Below are 21,526 nucleotides of genomic sequence, written 5' to 3'. Positions count from 1 at the left end.
AACCATATGACAGGAGAGATTAGAAAGAAATGAGATCCTATGAATATGAACAAGTTGGTTATTGGAAAAGACAATCAAAACAGTTCAATTCCTAATGCAGCAGATTTATGCCTATTGCACCCTTTGCATGTCAATAAATCTCAAATTCATTTAAATTTTAAGGGGGAAACGAAAGAATGAGCAATTGCTTTTAAGGAGAAATGACTGCACAGCTGATCACATGACAGCTCCCTGATCACTCAGACCCAGCTTTGAGTTGTTAGCTTGAATTTCCATACTGACACAAATCAGAAGTGTAAATATGGGGAAGGTCAGATCCAGATTTCTAAGCTCCCTGCCTCCCAGCTTCATATCCAAAATTCTAGGTTAGCCTATTCCAACTATGTAAACTGTATATAATCCAGGATTATTGGTTCAAATACATTTCTACTTTTAAATAAGTGATTATGTTCTTGTGTAAAAATGAACTATGAATTCTGAAGAAAGAGTAAGATTTTGTATTATAACTGAACTTTGATATGTACAGACAATTGGTCCTTCAAAATATCAAATTGCAATATTTATTTCCTTGCTAAACATTTCAATTCATTCATTAATCCCAGAACTACATGTTATATCTCCATTTCCATAGACTGAATGGAGAAGAATCTGTATAGCTGGGTCAAAAGAGCTTTACAACACTAATGGCTGCACTAGCAGCTTGCTGGAAACCTGGGGTTTATACACAGAGCCTAATCTGAATTCCACTGATGCCAGTCAAGTCCCATTCACTCTTAGAACCATGAAACCATAGAATCATAGAGTTAAAAGGAACCACAAGGGTTATCTAGCATAACCTCCATCAAGATGTAGGATTTGTTGTGTCCAAACCATCAAGGACGGATGGTTTAGATATAACAAATCTTACACAGCAATGGGTGTTGGATCAGGCCCCTAATTCATATACATATTGATAAATGTATTAAAAACAAGCACATACAGAGACTATTTGCACTTGGAGTTCTCTCTTCTTTGATCCATACATTATAAATCCAGAAGGGACCATTGTGATCATCTAGTCTGGACACAGCACCTCCCTAAAATAATCCCTAGAGCAACTCTTAGAAACCATCCCATCATGACTTAAAATCGTTAGTGATGGAAGAACCACCATTCTGGGGTGCGTTAAATAGGAGTGGTGTAAGCAAGACATGAGAAGTGATTCTTTCACTGTATTCTGCTCTGTTAAGTTAAGGCCTCAACTGAAGCACTGTAATCAGTTCTAGGTGCCACATTTCAGGAAAGAAGGGGAGAAATTGGAGAAAGTCTAGAGGAAAACAACGAAAATGATTAAAGGTCTAGAATTCATGACCTATGAGGAAAGACTGAAAGACTTGGGTTTGTTTAGTCTGGAAAAGAGAAGGCTGAGAGGGGGTGTAATAACAGTTTTCAAGTACTTAAAAGGTTGTAACAAGGAGGGAGAAAAATTATTCTCCTTGACCTCTGAGGATAGGACAAGAAGCAATGGGCTCAAATTGCAGCACGGGAGGTTTAGGTTGGACATTAGGGGAAAAAAATCCTATCTGTCAGGGTGGTTAAGCACTGGAATAAATTGACTATGGAAGTTGTGGAATGTCCATCATTGGAGATATTTAAGAGCAAGTTAGACAAACACCAGTCAGGGATGATCTAGATGGTGCTTATCCTGCCATGAGTGCAGGGGACTGGACTTGATGACCTCTTGAAGTTCCTTCCAGTTCTCGTATTCTATGGTAAACTTCTCTAATGGTAAATTACTCTCACTGATAAACATTATGCTTCATTTCCAGTCTGAATTTGTCTAGCTTTAGCTTCTAGCCATTTGACCATACTATAGCTTTTTTCTACTAGATTGAGCAGACAATTATTAAATCTTTGTTCCATATCTAGGTATGCTAATCAAGTCACCCTTTAACCTCTTTACAGGACTGTAAAGACCTGTTCCCCTGGTGGCACTTAGTACTTCATAGGACCTTGCAAGTACTCATTATTTGAGACTCAGTTTGAGATATTCTTTTTATCACCAAGGAATTCACAGCTTTTGCTTTTACTCCAAAACTGGGGAGAGAGCTTCTGTGGTACATACTTCATGATATGATAGCAGTCTGTTATACCCACCAATGCATCTGATGTTCTCTCAAGAGGCTGCATAGCCCAATTTGCCAGGAGCAACATTGCAGGCAGATGTCACACAGAAAAGTGCAATCAGTTCATTGCTTTGGTCTTTTTTAACCTCCTGACCACCCTTTATTGATAGTTGCTCTCTCTTCAAGTCTGCTCTTGGCAGTGAATTCAAAATGATCAGTATTTATACTTCCCGAGTGGAGATTCTGCTTTAAAGGTGTCTTTGAAGCATTTACATTGTTTGCCCTTCCATAGCTTTCCAAGTTTCAGCTTGCCACAAAAGACTTATTTCAGGAGACTGTCATCACTCATTCTGATATTGTGACCCATCCATGTAAGCTGAGCATCAATAATTGTCGCTTTGTTGTTGGCTGTTTTTTCTCTTTTAGGAATGATGTTCAACTCTGTTTTGCCAGTGAACATTCAGAATAGAGCCAACTCAGCACATGTCAATTTTTTCAGGTTGCTTGATGTGTCTGTGGTAAACTGTCCATGATTCATAGAGTGTGCAATCCCTTCTGCATTGTAGATCATCACTTTTATTGAAAATTTGATGATATGCAGGTTCAGTATGCTATGGCAAAGTCTTCTAAAAGCATGGCTTGCCTTTCATATTTTTTGTAATATTTCTCAGTGCAGGGAAGTGGCACTTGAGGTAGTACTGCCAAGTTATATAAAGTGATTGGTGTTTTTCAGTTTTGTTCCACTGGTATTTAGCTTGGTGGTAGTGCTGATGTTTGCAAGGGGATTTCAGTTTTTTCAATGCAGACATTGAGTCCAAACTTTATTGTTGCCTCTGAGAACCTGTGAAGGATAAGTTTTAAGTCCCTTTCATTATGACTGAAGTAGAGAACAATTATCCACAAAAATGGTTTGACATTATTTCCTTAATGATTCTTGTTGTTGCAGTAGGCCTTTGTGTCTGAAAAAATGTTTCCATCAGTTCCATACCTTACATAAATGCTCTTTTGAGGGTTGTCTATTGCATAACTCATATCTGTAAAGAAGAAAAAAATTGTACCAGGACACAGCTTGTTTTACCCCATTAGATGTGAGGAATAGTTTAGAGTCTGACCACTGTCTGAGGGTACTTGAACAGTCATAATTTTGTGGAATTGAGATATGATGCTAGTAAATTTGGTGAGACACTCAAACTTTTCTAGAACTGTCCAGCAACCATTTCTGCTCAGTGTTGAATCTTTTTTTTTTTTTTTTTTTTTTTTAAAAGATCTGTGAAGACAGCATACATTTCTATGTTTAGTTCATGTCCCCGGTTCTCTAGCCTAATGTAAATCCACAGTCTCTGGTACAAGGTTCAGTGATACTGCATTGATAAGCCAACTAAGCAAAATACTAGCAAGAGTTTTACCACCGACAAACAACAGGGTGATACCACAGTCAGATTTGTTGCCTTTATGTGTGAGTAACTATGATTGTATCTTTGAAATCCCGAGGAATTTTCTGAGTTTCCCAGATAGCCTAAATAATTTCAGAGAGAGAGAGCTGATGGTTTGGCGGCTTTCAAATGTAAAGATTTCAACTAGTATGCTACCTTTGCCTGATGATTTATCTGACTGCATTTGTTTTTATAGCTTTTTGCACTCGCTTAATGGTAGTGTGATTTCCTTCCCATATGGGGTCCTGGGTTAGTCTCTCTACAATCTGTGAGTTGCCAACAGAAGGATGATTGAGTAGCTCAGTAAAGTAATGCAACATCTTTCAGATATGTCTAGTAGATTCATCTGAAGTATTTAATGGAGCTGGTCCCAATTTGGATGATCCTTAAATACCTTTTGGGAATTATGACACAACTTTGCATTCTTAGTGTCAATATAACACCGTATTTCTTCTGTTCTCCTTATCCTGTCAAACACAAAGCCATCTTTGAGCTTTGGCTTGTAGATACTTTAATTTAATGTAGATTCTGTGTCATTTTCCCAAGACAAACACATCATACTTTTCCTTGAAAAACTATTTAATTTCATCATCATTACATTATCAAACCATTTCTGGTGCCATCTTTAAATTTTGCCTAGCATTTCTTCAGAGACTTGAAGGTTAGATTCCCCTTTTCAGATATATTATTAGGTGATGCTATAATGCTATCACATTCTTCTCCTATGTTTTCCCTCAGTTTTTCTTTATGAGATGGCTGTCTCAACTTTGCTATGTTCAATTTCAGTTTAACCTGTTCAATATTGTTTACCTGAGAGGCAGCAATGTGTAAATTGAAATGGCTCTTAAGCTGTGGTCAGTCCAACAGCTCCTCATACTGTTTAGTGATCTTATCTCGCTTATGTCTCTTTGCCATATAACGAGAGTCAAACAAGGGCCAGTGATTTGATATCTTTTGAATCCACAAAGTTTTAGGTTTGGCAGCTTGCCTTAAGATTGTGTTGGCAATAGCGAGTTTGCATTCAGCACACTTGGACTACGTCTAGACTGGCCCCTATTCTGAAATAGCCATGCTAATTTCCAACTTTGGAATAGGGAAATCCACGGGGGATTTAAATATCCCCCGCGGGATTTAAATAAACATGTCCGCCGCTTTTTTTCCTGCTTGGGGAAAAGCCGGAAAAAAGCATCTAGACTGGCGCGATCCTCCAGAATAAAGCCCTTTTCCAGAGGATCTCTTATTCCTACTTTCAGGAACGTAAGCGGACATGTTTATTTAAATCCCGCGGGGGATATTTAAATCCCCCGCGGTTTTCCCTATTCCAAAGTTGGAAATTAGCATGGCTATTTCAGAATAGGGGCCAGTCTAGACGTAGCCTTGCTGCGTAGAAGATGGCTGCTGTTCATTTTTCTGACTCAATTGTTCTTTGTTACACCACACCAAGCCTCGCTGTCTTTTTCAGCTGTGGCACTGAAGCATCCCAAAAGTATGAGATTGTCTCCATTGGGAATAGATTTTATGTCATTCAAATCAGATTTTATTTCTTCAATACTGTTCCTGGTTGGAACATAATAAGCATTGATAACAATCAAAGGTACATTTCTAATGGGAAGTTGTAGAGAAATTAGACATCAATTTTTGTCCACAAGTAAGTCTTTGAGTGACTTCAGGAGGCTGCTGATAATGGCAAAACCAATTTCCTAAATTCTGCCTTCCTCCCCTAATTCCGTTATGGCGTCTTCGTCTGCAAGTTTGGTTTTGCAAGGAAAACTTATATTGATACTGTGTTTACCAAGTTCCCTTGCAATTAACATGTATGTATCAATGTGTCATCTCTATCCATTGAGGTTCTTATGTTCCATGTTGCCACCATGAGAGCTCTCTTTTCGTACAGAACCACTATATGGATGAACCACCAGTTGTAGTGAAGTGCCCAGATTAAAGTTGGGCAGGCAATATCTGAGGCACCTTTTCTAGACCTTTTCCTTAAGAGGGACCTTGTCCTGAAAAAGGGCTGCTCTGTCCCCTAGGGGTGTTAGTGAGTGCCCTTAGCACCCAGGTTTCCAAGCTGTGTAACCAGAATCCCACGTCAGCTGCATGCAGGTTTGTGACTACGACTCACAGTGTTCATTGACACCTGTCTCTTCACCTCTTGCCCCTCACTACAAGACTTACTTTCTTAATGATACGTAAATACCCATATGAGGGTTTTTTTAAAGCAAGATGACCATTATATGAGGGCAATCTCTCTCTCTCTCTCTCGCTCTCTCTCTCTGAGATTAAAGACCAGCTCAAAAGGTTTAAAGATTGGGAATTTCTGTAGCTACAATAGACAGCCAGTGGTAGTGTGGTTTTGGTTTTTTTTGGTGCCTTGTAAAGCCTAAAGTATGCCCCAATACACTGATGCAGTGCCTTTCCAGGCATTGGACCAACAGATCACCATTGCTTCATCCACCAAAGCAGACTTCTATGATGGGGGAATAGCATTTCCTCTCATAACAACCCCTACGTGGCAAAGCAGTTTGCCAGGTGTGGCTGTTATAGGTGAGAGTCAGGTGCAAAACTGAGGACCAGCGAAAAAGAACTACTCAAAGTGTGAAACTCTCTTGACTTCCAGAGGTACTATGTCTCTTTCTACCCATCAAAACTCAATCTTTGTAAAACATTTTGAATTGTTGGATAAATGGTTCAATTGGGACAATTCTTGCCCTGTTTTAACCCATAGACTTGGCCCCATGCAATAGGTGAAAGTGTTATTTGACCCTTTAGTTTCATTTTCAAGCATTTCTGCACAGTAAGAAAGGATAAACTCTAGGAATTTAGAGAAATAATGTTTCAATTATAAAACTCAAAGAAATAATCCTATTTACTTCATCTGAATGGGAAGGTAAAAGATTCACTCACAAACAATTTTATTTCTTCCTTTTGATGCTAGGGGTCTTAAAATTGTAATGCTGGTATCAACTTTAGTTCAATTCAAAATCCTTACAAGAATACATTGTATTTTGAAAAAAATAAGTATAGTAACTAGAAAGCCAAGCAATTTAAAGTTAAGCTTATAAGAAAGCAAATCATTTGTACATGCATATATTTGCAGGCCAAATACTGAAACTGTTCTACCTTTGCCCTCTTACAAGTCTTAACCTCCCATCTTCCCTTTTTTGTTTTTTATGTAGCTAATTTTTATATTTTTATAAAAGGATTTTAAATTAAGTATCTTCTCTAAGAAATGTACAAAGCCCTTTTCTTAGGGCTTCAATTTTGAACAGTCATGCTTATTTGTACAGCTTGCAGGTGGAGGACTGAAAATATGTCACGCAAGACATGAAACTGATCTCATGTCTACACTGCTGATACACAAGTTCTGTCTCTAATAGTTTCTGGATCATTTATTGGAACATGCAATCAGACTGTCATCATCTGCCCAGATTGGGGCCTTAGTGTGAAGTTTAGCTCTGTGCAATAGATCAATACATGACAATTGTACTTCAAAATAGGAGTTAAATGGTGTACAGGCCTTGGCACAGCAGTGAGTTTCACCCTTAATAAGGAACAGGAATGGTTACTTGTTGTATGGGTGGTGAATCAGGGAAATTGTTATTTTCTGTAAGTGTCATATATGCCTTTGTTTATCTGTTTGATATTATCTTGCCTACATGTACAGACTTAAATCAAAGGATGCCATAAAATTGCATTAAATTCGCAGCCTTTTTAGTGCAAGAGGCTTTTGCACAAAAAGGAGCTGTGCAGACAGCTCATTTTTGCGCAAAAAAACCCTTTTGTGCAAGAGCCGTTCTTCCTGAAAAAGCCTCTTGCGCTAAAACGGCTGCTAGTTAATTATGCAAATGAAATGCGGCAATATTCTACTCTGTGCATCATTTGCATAAGCTTTTGCGGAAAAAGTCTGCAGTCTAGACGTAGCCTAAGTGTTGTAGAAGTCTGTATCTCCTCCCAGAGGGGGTGCTGATAGTGAAACATTTTCCCAAAGGTGGGTGCACTCAATGGTGATGAAAATTTGTCTATGGGCAGTTTGTCCCTGGAAATATGCTACCAGTCTAATCAGAAATTGGCAAAACAGTTTATCTCTGTGGATAGAGCATAGTAGGAAACAGCTACAATTGGCACAATGTGTGATTTACATTTAAGTTGTCCAGCTTTTATGGTCACTATTTGGTTATAGTCATACTAGAATACTTATCCAGCATTGCTCAAGTCCTTCAGAGCAGGCAGCTGGCAGTGTGTGTGTTGGAGAGTGGGGGAAATTTCAGGAGCCAGGGCAGGGCCTTGAGGATATGGGGAAGGGAAGGGCAGGAGGCTGGAAGCATAAGTGGGGGTGAAAGCGAGGGGTGAGGAGGGATGAGGAGCGGCTCAGGGCAGGGGCAGGTCCCATCCAGCGGGGCTTTATCTCCCCCTCCACCAACCTCCCTGGATGCCAGGGGCCTTCCGTCTCACCCCCTCCAATGCTGCAGCCAAGAGCCAGGTGGGTAGGGGGAGGAGGAAAGAGTTTGGGGTAGGGAGGCTACTTACCCAGTCTAGTGGCCGGCAAAATGGTTGAGCCCTCGCCCTGCTGCCACTCTCTTGGCGGTGTGGTTGCCCCCAATGGTTACTCTGCTTATAGCTTTCCCCTGTAGGCTCACTGCCCCCAGTGTTCACTGTTAGCATGCGTCCCTCTTCTTTTCCCCCCACCGTTTCACATCCCATCTCTCTCCGTCCCCTTCATTTCCATGTTATGGAAAACAGTCCTATTCCCAGCATTCCCATTTTCTTGGCACAACCAAACCCAGACTTTGCTTTAAGTTAGGAAAGCTGCATACCAAATTTGGTGGTCCTAGTTCTTACCATTTAGGAGGAGTTCTTGAACAGACAGACTGACAAACAGATGCACACTTCTAGGCTGTGTCTACATTGGCACCCTTTTCCGGAAAAGGGATGCTAATGGGACACTTCGGAATTGCAAATGCCACGGGGGATTTAAATATCCCCTGCGGCATTTGCATGAACATGGCTGCCGCTTTTTTCCGGCTCGGGGCTTTGCCGGAGAAAAGCACCAGTCTAGATGGGATCTTTCAGAAAAATAAAGCCTTTTCCGGAACATCCCTTATTCCTGAATTTAAGAGGAATAAGGGATGTTCTGGAAAAGGCTTTATTTTCCGAAAGATCCCGTCTAGACTGGCGCTTTTCTCCGGCAAAGCCCCGAGCCGGAAAAAAACAGAAGCCATGTTCATGCAAATGCCGCAGGGGATATTTAAATCCCCCGCAGCATTTGCAATTCTGAAGTGTCCCATTAGCATCCCTTTTCCGGAAAAGGATGCCAATGTAGACACAGCCCTAAAGTATATAGAACTGACTTTCCTCCATGCATAGCTGTACCCCACCATTGCCAAGCTACAAGCCCTAAGAAGCTCTTAAGGATGCGGGAGTGAAGTTCACCTCCTTCCAGCTTTGATTGGCCCCAATTATCCTACTAATAGCCCTCTTTATTTTCTGCACACACCAGCATTATAAGGTTATTAGAAAGAATCCTGTGACAACTTAAAGACTAACATATTTATTTGGGCATAAGCTTTTGTGGGCAAAGACCAACTTTGTTTTTGCCCATGAAAGCTTATGCCCAAACAAATCTGTTAGTTTTTAAATTGCCACGGAACGTCTCATTGTTTTTGCAGATACGGACTAACATGATTGTCCCTTTGGAAGGCTATTGGTGTTTCCCCACCCCTCCAGCATTTCACCACAGAACGTTCAAAGTCCTCATCCCTTGAGAGCCTTACAATAGTCTTCCAGGATTGATCAATTATCTCTGCCCTCACTCAAGCCCTAGGAGGGTCATTCCTCTCAAATGAGCCAAAATAGGACAAACAGCCAACTGATGAGTCTAAATAGGTTCATCAGCCACTCAATTTTGGAGAAAAATGGAAAAAAAACCTTCAGCTGCCCTCAATCATTTCTAAGCCAGCTGCCGAATGTGCTTGGGGAAATGACATGTTCATATTGATTATTTGCTCTAGCCTACGCTCTGCTTTTCCTACTTTATATTTGAATTTAACTCATTGCTATGAATACGAGTCACAAGGGCTCAACAGACTCTGAAGACCAGTAAGCGCACAGGGTCTGATCCCAGATCCAATAAATGTGCAGAGCCTGATCCAAAGACAACTTCAGACAATAAGAACCTTTCTATCAATGTCTGTGAATTTTGCATCAGGATCACACAGAGCACATGCAAAGTGCTTCCATGAAAGCTGTACAAAACTTTCATTTGCTTCAGCAAGTGACACACAAGTGCAGCTACAGGTAAAACTTTCCTTTTACTATGTACAGTAGATGGAAAACAATTGTTTGAAGCAGTTTATTTAGGGTGTGTCTAGACTACAGAGTTTTGTCGACAAAAGTGGACTTTTGTTGACAAAACTATACCTGCGTCTATACTACCGCTGAGTTCTGTCGACATAACGTCGACAGAACTCAGCAGTTTTGTCGACGCTGATAAACCTCATTTTACGAGGCATAACGCCTTTTGTCGACAGAGTTCTGTCGACAGAAGGTGTTATTGCACCTAGGGTTGTGTCTAGACTACAGGGTTTTGTTGACAAAGCAGCTTGCTTTGTCGACAGAACTGGATGTAGTCTAGACGCTCTTTGTCAACAGTATCTGTCGACAAAACTTCTGTCGACAAAAGCCTGTAGTCTAGACGTACCCTAAGACGGAGGAGAAAGTCACAAATCATTGTAGCAGATTAATAGTAGATCCATGCCTAAGACTGGAAGTCAGCAGACAAGCAGCTGTACAAGGGAAGACTGATGACCCTCTCTTGGTTCTTTTTTATCTTTATAAATATCTCCATTCTTTATTTTCTCCTGCAGCCCCTGGATCAGTCCCTAATCTGTCATTTAGTGGATATAAAGGCTGAGATTTTTCAATGGCCCAAAGGGATGTGGATGTTCAGCAATTTGAATTATAACTGGGCATTTGGCCCTCTTCGAGGGGAAAGAGGCAGGGTTGAAAAATCTTAACCAAATCATACAAGTAAAAATTAATTATGAATCTTATCTGCTAATTTTTAAATGGCTTTTAAAGCGGATTTGAAAATGACAGATACCTGCACTGCAAATTGGTTAAACAACACATAGAGTTGCATCTAATTAGAGAAAATCTGACAAAAGCCCTCAGTTTAGATCCCGCAGGAGACAAATAGAATCCTCATTTGAACATAAGCTGCATAGAGAAATATGCGCTTCAGTCAACTGATACAAATAATTTGAGCCCAATGCCATAAATGCCTTAGATTAAATCCTTCTCTCTAGAAGCCAATCTAAATCATTAAGCATATGTCACACAGAGCTATAATCACTAAAATTGTCTCCTATACGTGCTTGATTTAGATAGAAAATGGACTGTGGTCATTAATTTGGCCATGTTTCAATAGTCAGCATCACCCAAAAAAATACACGAATATGATTAACTACTACATTGTTGCCAAATGAAAGTCACAAGTGTGCATAAATTCTATTACACAATTCATTTTAATTTGCATAATAATGAAAGAAAGTTTTATTTTAATCTATAATACAACTTCCTGTTTGGTATTCTAATACGATTGACAACCTCATTCCCAGATGCAAAGAGTTTAGACCAGATGGGACCACTGGATAATCTTTTCTGACCTCCTGTATAATACCGACCAAAACATTTCACCTTATCCCGCCTGTAATGAGCCCAAAGACTTGTGTTGGATGAAAGCAGATATATCTTCCAGAATGGCATCCAGTCTGGATCTGAATGAGGCTTATAGTTTGTAAAACTAAATATTTTTAAAGAATAAAAAGCCTAACCACACAGGCCTTGTTTAGATAAGCTCCCACTGACATTTTGTTTCCTGTCTATGGGGGATTTTTTCATATGAAACTCTCCATTATAGCCTGAGTACCTTGAGCTCTCCTTTCCTTACAAACCCTATGAATAGTCTAGTAACACCTTAAAGACTAACAAAACATGTAGATGGTATCGTGAGCTTTCGTGGGCACAACCCACTTCTTCAGATGACTGGAGTGGTCTAGTCATCCGAAGAAGTGGGTTGTGCCCACAAGAGCCCCTGATACCATCTACATGTTTTGTTAGTCTTTAAGGTGTTACTAGACTATTGGTTGTTTTTTAAACTTTTCTAGTTACAGACTAACTTGGCTACCCCTCTAAAGCTTTTAAACCTCATGAAGTTTGTTCATTCCCAACAATCCCCATCAAGGTCAGCAGACACCCAAGAACCCACGCTAGCACAATGAAGCCCCTGTTTTGTGATAATGGCAGAAATCTGCACTTTCTGTTCCAAATGTGTTACTGCATTTTAAAGAAAAACAATGAGCCTGAGTTTCTTGCTATTAAAACTGATTTACATCAGGTGTAACTGCTAAGCAGTAAACAGAGTTACAATGATGGAAAAATGATAATAGATCAGAATCAGGTCCTATGCCTTTAAAATAACTATCACGTGTACAAAGAAAAACAAGACTTTATTATAAGGGGATAAATCAACAAAATAAATCAAAGGAACTTGTTTGGAATATCTGCACTGTTTAAATATTTAATTAAACAGCCGTTTTCACCATGCAGATTACAGCAGTTGGTCTATATATACACATTTGGTAATGAGCATTCAGGCAATGTTAAAATGCCTACTTATTTTTTACAGGATTGCAAGAACTGCTTAAAACTCTTTGTAGTCTTTCCAAAAAACATGCACTGTGTTTTGGGTAATTAACAATTCTCAAGAAAAATATTTTGGCATACCTTGCACTTTCAAATTTATTCCTCAAATTACCCAAAGCAATTAGACTATATTAAAGATTGTGCACTTAGGATTCAATCCTAGTTTGATGGATGTGAATAGCAAAACTTCCATTTACTTCAATGGGACCGGGATGGCACCTTTTGAGCCAAAAGCTCCCATCAGTCTCAAGCATTGTGGGCTCTGGATGCAACTAAATAAATGTGGCTCTATTGTGCGGGGGAAAGGATGTGACTCCAGGAACCACATAAGGGTTCTGCAACAATTGCAGGTTGCAGATCACTTGAATTCTGTCATAGGGATGGGCTTGCCACAGTGACTCTGCTTTCAGAGGTAGGGAACCTTTTTTAGGTGGGAGGGCCACTGACCCTCAGAAAAATCAGTCAGGGACTGTGCACAAGTGAGGGGAAAAAAAACCAAATCCTCACGGACATGGCCCCCAACTGAGCAGCTGAGAAGAAGACAGACACTCCCCACATTCCCCTCACACATACCAGAGCCTAGTGGTGTGCAGGCTAGTGGCTTTTGGGTGGGTGACAAGGACTGGAGCACCAGCATGGACTCCCCAATGCTGGGAGGGAGCCCTGCGCCTCGGGGCTAGATCCAGGCAAGCTGGGGACCGCCTCTAGACCCTGAGCCTTAGGTTCCTCACCCCTGCCTTAAATGGAGGAAACATCGCACATTGCTAACCCCAGTGCCTGTCTATATGACAAATTTCCACATGAAAAGCGTGGGCATGACTCTATGGAGCACCAATTTGCTGGTCAGTATGGTCTCATGTGGACACTGCTACACTGCAGTAAAATTCCCCGAGTGTGGCATGAGCATGATTGCTTGAAAGCAAGCTACTTAGAAATTTCCTTTTAGCTTTTCAGTCTGAATCCCAGTGAAAGACCAAAACGGTCTTAATTCTAATGATAACCCTATCTGAACTTTTCATAAAGCATCTAACTCTAAGGGCCTTAATCATTGATTTCAATGGAAAGGAGCTCCATTGATTCTAATGGGTTTCGGATCAGACTGTACAAGAAGTATTCTCAAACTGGAAACAATCAGAGTATGTCTACACTACAGAGTTTTGTCAGAAAAACAGTCGTTTTTCCAACAAAACCCGAGTAATGTCCACACTGCAATCGCGTTCTTTCAAAAGTAAATTGAAAGAACAGAGGGGTTTTTCCGGCATTGGTAATCCTCTTTCTATGAGGAAGAAGCCTTTTTCCGAAAGAGCTCTTTCAGAAAAAGGCATGTGTGGATGGAGAAGAGGTAGTTCTTTCAAAAGAAGAGGAAAGAGTACAGGTGCCTTAGTGCCCATTCTGCCCATAGTAATCACAGCTCACATGCAAGATACCGTCCACACTGAATGGACGCTATTTGTCAAAAAAGCAGATCACTTTTTTGATGCACTCTCTCAGTGTGGACGCTCTCTTTCAGAAGACATTTTTTTGAAAGATCTCTTCCAGAAAAGCTTCTTCTGAAAGAAGCCTGCAGTCTAGACATAGCCTCACATTTACACTATAATTTTGCATAAGGGAAGGAGAAGAGAAACACTTATTGCAAAACCAAAATACTCTATGTGTGTGCGCACGCGCATGCCATGCTCTTGTATTAGGCTATCACAAATACTGTCATTTTATTTGAAACTCGGGTATTGTTCTTCTGATTGGTTTTATGTTGAAATTACAGCTATGTAATGGCTTGCGAGGCACACTTGATGCACTATAATAATTATAAGCTATTACCATTTATTCTTTGTAGCAACATGGTTTTATGGACATTTAAAGAGTGCTACATTATAACTACACCTGGTAGCTTCGCCACAGTTTGAGCTTTTACATTTTGAATCACTTTTGAGCAAATTAATAGCTCAGAGACTCCAATTACAGTAGACTGAACAGTTGCATAAAATTTTTCAACTCTTACACTATTTTCATATAATGAGAAGTCCTGTTAGGTGCCACAGGACTTCTTGTTGTTCTTGCAGATTTAGACTAACAGGGCTACCCCTCTGATACTTAAGTATCAGAGGGGTAGCCGTGTTAGTCTGAATCTGCAAAAGCGACGAGGAGTCCTGTGGCACCTTATAGACTAACTGAAGTGTAGGAGCATAAGCTTTCGTGGGCAAAGACCCACTTCGTCAGATGCATGATACTTAGCAATTTATGAGTAAGACACCAATGCAACTGTAAAAGGTCTCATGAATTCAGACATTTTCTCTTACTGTCAAATATCTACCTTTGAATAAATATTGCAAGAAATTAAGCCCCATTTCAGCAAGGTATTTAAACATGCATAACTGTAAGCACATAAATGGTCCTGCTGAAATCACTTAGACCCAGATGCTCAAAAGTATTTAGGTGCCTAAATCCCAGTTAAATGAATGGGAACTAGATGCCTAAATACCTAAATAACAGCCGTTATTTCTAAATAACTTTACCAGCATCTACACAGCCAAACTGCTATTTCAAAATTAAATCGAAATAGCTGAGGGCTTATTTTGAAATTGATAAACCTCATTCCATGAGGAATAGCTTCTATTTCAAAATTGCTATTTTGAAATAAGTGTTGTGTAGACACTTATTTCGAAATAGGGGGCCTCCAGCCCTTCCCAAATGCCCTGGTGGCCATTCTGGGCACAACCAAGAAAACTCATCTCTCTCCCAGGAGCCCTTAAAGGGCTAGACTCTGCCCACTGTGCCTGTGACAGCTCCAAGCCTGCCATCCCAGAGCCAGCAGTCACTGCACCCGACCCAGTGGCCCCAGCATGAGCCAGGTAGCCAGTGCCAGCCAGCCCTCCACCGATCCCCAGGACCAATCTGCCAGCTCCCAGGAGCCTGCCAGGGTCCAGAAAAGGTGGGTGCCTCTCTGGTCCAGTGCAGAGATCAGGGACCTAATTCAGGTTTGGGGGGATGCCTCCAATGTCCATGATCTCCACACTAAATGGAGGAACACAATAATCTACACCGGTCTCTTTAAGCACAGGTCTCAGATAGACTCAGGTAGCAGCCACACAAGGTAACTCCTGATCTGATGCCCTGCCAGAACCAGTTCCGGCCACCCTTAAATGTGATTCAGCATCCTATCAGCGTGGACGTGCTATTTCGAAATAGCAAAATGCTATTTCGAAATGCATTTTGTGTCATTTCAAAATAACACTGCAGTGTAGACATACCCTTTGAGTGTCTAGGCCTCAGTTCCACTGAAGCTATTCACACACTTAAAATTAGACATGTGGAGATACTCTGTATATTGAAACTATAGAGGAGGAAAAAGGTTAATAAAGCTCCCTGCCTAGAATCACTTTTCATATGCATTTTGTACCAGTTTCAAAGTCCAATGATGTGAATGAAAATAATCCACTTTAATTTTTACTTAATCAACTTTCTTGGGATGAAAGTCTCAGAGGGGTAGCCCTGTTAATCTGGAATTAAAAAAAAATAGTTCTGTGGCACCTTAGAGATTAACAAAAATACATAGAAAAATGAACTTTTGTGGGTAAAACCCACTTCACTGATCCACTAAAATTCACTGATGAACTGGGCTTTATGCACAGAAGTTCATGATCCTTTTGTTTGTTTCTAAAGTGCCATAGGACTAATTGTTGTTTTCCTGTGATGTTTATTATTAGAATGGAAAAAAAATAACAGAAAACACATTGTAGAGATCTCCCCACTGGAAGAGTTTAATAAATGTTTCTTACAAATGTCATACATTTGCAGCATTTAGTTTTTAAAAATTATCAAATGATGGATTCAAACCCACCAGACCTAAGTATTATTTCTCTTTTATTAAGCTTGTACACTGATCCCAATTTTGTTCTTTCAGTTAGCCCAAAAAATTATCTGTGGGTGAAATAGACATTTATTATTTGTGTACTAGTGCAGAGTTAGGTTGGGACTTATGTTTATAAAACTTTTGAAGCCTATGTAGAAGAAAGATTGGGTCTTCTGTCTACATAGCACTAAGGTTTATCTAGAAGATAGTTTTAAAACCTTTGAAGCCTATCAAAAGTCACAACGAAAAGTAAAAATCAAACTAAGAAATTAAGTTCTGTTTAAAAGAATCTTTAGGGATATTAAAAAGTGTATTATGATATAACATTGACTGCTTCCACTAAAGCAAGACAATTCAAATTAAGGCTTTCATATCCCCCTTTATTAAACCAATTATACACAGGAATTACAGTATACATGATCCTCAATAAATGGTCTGACATAACTGGGAAGCATATTTCCTGTGTGAGTTAGTGGTTTTAAATCACAAGTGTAATAATACAGGCTTTTGAAGATTGTAACATTATTTAGTAAAGAAACCAACAGTCTCAAAGCAGTCCAAAGTAAAATAAATTCAGTTTGGTTCCTATTGCAGAAAGTTTATTAAACTTGCATAGTATAATACTTCACATAAAGTTGCAATTAGGTGCAAATGCAGGCTGTTTGCCCTTGTTCTTTTAGTATTCACTAATGAAGACATGAATAGATATTTCCAGACACAACAGCCCTCAGTGGATTCTGGAGCAGAAATGTTCCAGATTGGTAATTACCATGAAAGTTATAAATTACAGGCACCTAAATGACTTTAACAAGAACCAACTACCATTATTATAAAGAAATATTGGAATTCAATGTGCATATGTTGATGAAACCTAGCTGTTATAAGCATATATCAGTTGCAAAATCTGCACCTCCCACTATTAAAGTGCAACTTCAGATTTGCCTGCTGTGATGATGTTTTCCAAGGCTGGGAGTCTGTCTTCTTGCTTGACTGTAAAGCACCTACTGCACTGATGGTGTTATATAAATCATAGTTAGTTGAGAAAAATGTTCTCAATTTGTAGCATATGCTCATTTTGATACATGAATATTCAATATGGAACTCTATTAGTGCTAGTAGAAGATGCATATATTGGTCCACCAACGCAACAGTAAAAATATTTTTACATATCTCCATGGATATTAGGTAAAGCTATACAAAATCTATTTCTTTAAGCTTGCAGGTGTCTCTCAAACAGAAACTGGAGGCTTATATTGCAGAAACTCAGTCCCTATAGGATTGTTTGGAGTTTTGGATAATTATTTACCTCTACCCTGCTGAAATACCCATAAAGGGTTATAAAGGAAAACAAGGTGATTTGTTTGTTATTTTCTGGTTTTGTTCCACTTTTAAGTTCAATTTTCATACTTGCTCACTTTAGATCCACAAATTTCTTTTTATTCTTCTGGCTTTTAAGGTCTGAAACATAATGTCAACAATGAGAAGTGCCTTTTCTAACCCCTGGCTTTGTTATTCACGTGAAATCAAAAACAATTGCTTAAAAAACAGCAGAAATTGTTATGGTTCCTTGCAGAGCTTTTTCTCTGAGTCTGTTACTCTTTTCACAAGTCTTTGGGTCTGCTTGTTACCCCATGGCAGATTCAACCACGCATTAAGTTTGGTCTCTCCATGAAGGGAGGTGGTTTCTGAGCAGCTCTTGCTTACACCGCAGCATGAACATATTCTTTGCTCAGAAGGACACTAGACAGCATGATATCAGTGGATCCCAAGGCACTTCACACAGATTGTTGTGAAGAAGTTAATCAGGGGTGTTTTTCAGGAGGTGCTGAAAATTGTTATATTCTCAGAACTGTATTCTATTATCTAGAAATAAAAAACAAAATGTTTATTCCCCCTCACTGAGCTATTACAAGAAAAGCCACCACCATTTTAGTCAGGTCAGACAACTTGGCTCCACTCTCTCAAAGACAGAAATAGCAGTATTTAAAATGATCCTGGATCATTCCCAACCCTCAGCCAAGCATTACAAAAAGAATAGCAAAATACAGCAAGTTTGAAGTTAACCACTGGTGGTGGTGAGAGTCAGGGAGGGAGGAAGCAATTGGCTCTACTACTTTTCCTTCTCTGCCCCAATATCCTACAGATACCCCTCTCTGGTATTGTCCCTCCACAGAACTGGTAGGTGAGGTAAAAAGGGGAAGGTGTCGAGATGCATCATTGTCCCAACAGAGGATGACAGGATTTTCAAGCTGAAATCCTCTACCCCAAAGATCAGCTGATTTCTGCTATGGCCTGCAGGGCCCCACCAACAGAAAGATATTTGATTCAGTTGCAATTTATTTCATTGTTTAACCACTCTGACATTTTTTTTCCTAATATCCAACCGAAGCCTCCCTTGCTGCAATTTAAGAGCATTGTTTCTTGTCCTATCCTCAGAGGTTAAGAAGAATATTTTTTCTCCCTTCTCTTTCTAACAAACTTGTAGGTACTTGAAAACCTACTAACACATGACTTCTAAGGAAGGAGAGTTATGGCAGCTGTACTGAAGCTCTGAACCTCTACATGGTTGCTCCTGTACTTGTGGGTCCAAATGTATCTGAGCGCCTTTTGTAGGTTCAGTAAATCAAACTCCCAGGCAATTCTATGAAGTCTAGAGAACATGCTGAGACTCATTGGCAAAGTAATTCAACATTTAGCCAAATTTCTTTATAAAGGTGTTCTCCAATATGAGAGACCCGCATTAAAACTTAAAAAAAAAGTTTAATCTTGCCAGCTGCTATTGATTTTTTTCCTTTTACACAATAGCATGATCTGATAGTTATCAGAATATCACAAGTGAGTGCAATCTGTTTCTCCTCAAAGTTAAAATCCCTTATCCAGCCACACTGAGATTTTTTCCCCTCTCTCCATGAAAACAGAAAATGCATATACTGTCCTTTGTGATCTCAAAGTCTGAAACCTCTGTTGCAACCTGCAAGCAGCTGACTTCTGGAAGTTCACCACTGCTGAAACCAGAGTTGATAATCTCTTTATCAATAAAGGTCACTGAAGTAAAGGAATTATTATGGATGGATTTAAATGGGAAGAACAATAGTTAGGTACAACTGAAATGTACAGAAGTATTTTTCTTCTCTCTTTCTCTCTTTTTTGACAGGATGTACTATGTGAAAAATCAGTGATCTGGGTTTATCCATGCTTTTATAGGATAAGCTCAGATTTCTGCAGCTTTAATAAAAACCTTATGTTTCTAAGCGCCTTACAGATAACTAATGGCACTCAAGCAATACAAAACAAAACAAAACAACAAAAACCCCCACCACCTTATGTAATTTTTTAAAAAAGAAAACCAAAATATTTATTCTTTAAAAGTGTTGGTTGTCGAGCATCAAAGACTTCAAGGAACATGGTAGTGTGTGTTAAACCCACTTTTTTTAGAATAACAGCATAAATGAAAAGGCTGATCCTGAAGCAGACTGAAGTTCAGTTATATGTTTTCCACTTTTTTTCATAAATTACCCTTGAATACAGAATTGTACAGTTACTTTCCAGCCCCAGTACATCCCATTGGCTTCATTCTGCTAAAAAATATATACCTTCATTTTTTCTGTAGATCTTCTGCCTGCCAGAAAAAAAGTGCAGTGGCTGCATATATTATGTTGATTAATTATTTTTGGAATGTTCAAGACTTTTAATGGATTATTACCTTACATTGCAAAGGAACATGGTAATGTATATTTTGCACAGTTATAGAATCATAGAAGGAAATCTGGAAGGGACCTTGAAAGGTCTTCTAGTCCAGTTTCTTTCACTCAAGTCAGGACTAAGTATTAGACACCCCTGACAGGGGTTTGTCTAACCTTCTCTAAAAAAAGCTCCAATGATGGAGATTCTACAACCTCCCCAGGCAATTCATTCCAGTGGTTAACCATCCGGACAGGCATTTTCCCCCCCAATGTCCAACCTAAAGCCATTGCTTGCTGTCCTATCTTCAGACATTAATGAGAATAATTTTTCTCCTTCCTCTTTGTAACAACCTTTTATGTACCTTTTGTGCCCCCTCAGTCTTCTCTTTTCTAGACTAAACAAATCCATTTTGCTCCCAGTCTTCCCGTGTAGGTCTTGGTTTTTAGACTTTTACTCATTTTTGTTGCTCTCCTCTGGTCTATCTCCAATTTATCTCCATCTTTCCTCAAATGTGACATCTCAAACTGGACACCACACTCCACAATTTCTCTTGTCTTGCTTAAAAGATGCTAATACATTCTAGAATGATATTTGCTTTTCTTGTAACAGTGATAAAATATTGACTCATTTAGTTTATGATCCACTTTTCTGCATTACTATTTCTTAGGCACTCACTTCCCATTTTGTATGTATGTGACTGATTGTTCCTTCCTAAGTAGAGTATTTTGCATTTATCCTTATTGAATTTCATCGTATAACTTCAGACCATTTCTCCAGTCCTGGCAGCTGTCCCCACCACTGCAGGCATCTACTGGAAGCCCTGCTACCACGGTTGGCCCCTCTTTTTGAGTGGTTTCGGTCACCGGTGGTGAATGTAACCATTTAAATAACCTAAAAGCATCAGCTTTTCAGTTAAATGGTTAAACCCTAACATCTCTAATTTTCACTTGCATTCACTGTGTTAGATGTCCAATCACTAGTAAACTTTTTGGTGAAAAACAAAAAAAGTCATTTAGCGGTTTTGCTGTTTCTACTCTTTGTTATTGTTTTTCCCTTCCTTGTTGAATAATGGGCCTACCCTGCCCTTGATCTTTCTCTTGCTTCCTATGTACTTGTTGAATGTTCTCCTGTTATACTTTATGTCACTAGTCAATTGAATCTCGTTTTGTGCCTTAGCCTTTCTAATTTTTTTCCCCCTATATAATTATACTATTAGTTTGTATTCATCCTTTGCTATTTGACCTAATTCCCACTTTTTGTATGACTCTTTTTTGAGTTTCAGATCATTGAAGATTCTCCTACTTAAGCCAGGATGTTCTTTTACCATACTTCTTATCTTTCCTACATAGCAGAATAGTTTGCATTTGTGCTCTTAGCGTTGTCTCCCTGAAAAATTGCCAATGATCTTGAACTGTTTTTTCATTTAGGACTTGCTTCCCATAGGCTCTTATCTACCAGCTCCCTGAGTTTGCTGAAATCTGGCTTCTTGTGTGTGTGTTTGGTAAGTGCCCACACTGAGGCAGAGTATTCCACCTGGGGTGAGGTGCTTTATGCTGCATGCCACCATATAGCCCACACTTTTGACAAGGAATTTACTTGTGTTGCTGCTGCAGGGTAACAGACTAGTGTTCCCAATGCAATCATTGTGGTAATGTGAAAAAAAAAGAATTAATTTCTTGCTGTTCCCCACTCCCATTTAAGAGGTGTAGCATGTCACTCCCACCCTGCAAGGCTGTCAAGTATCTAGGGAT

The 21,526-nt window shown here is 39.5% G+C and overlaps 1 protein-coding gene and 1 long non-coding RNA gene across 4 annotated transcripts in view; one reads left to right on the top strand and one right to left on the bottom strand.

The window, feature by feature from the left end:
- GRIK1 (glutamate ionotropic receptor kainate type subunit 1) overlaps positions 1–21,526 on the top strand; it is a 206,390-nt gene that overhangs the window by 68,128 nt on the left and 116,736 nt on the right. The gene's annotated exons all lie outside the window — the stretch shown is intronic.
- The window catches only part of LOC142820917 (uncharacterized), a 155,066-nt gene continuing 151,378 nt past the window's right edge, over positions 17,839–21,526 (bottom strand). Inside the window, exon 3 of the long non-coding RNA XR_012897935.1 lies at positions 17,839–17,954. This is a non-coding gene — a long non-coding RNA (uncharacterized LOC142820917). The remainder of the gene's footprint in view (positions 17,955–21,526) is intronic.

The sequence above is a fragment of the Pelodiscus sinensis genome, chromosome 1 (genome assembly GCF_049634645.1).
Source record: "Pelodiscus sinensis isolate JC-2024 chromosome 1, ASM4963464v1, whole genome shotgun sequence".
Taxonomy (NCBI): Eukaryota; Metazoa; Chordata; order Testudines; family Trionychidae; genus Pelodiscus; species Pelodiscus sinensis.
Note: the sequence above shows the minus strand (reverse complement) of the source record. Positions and strands in the feature narration are given on the sequence as shown.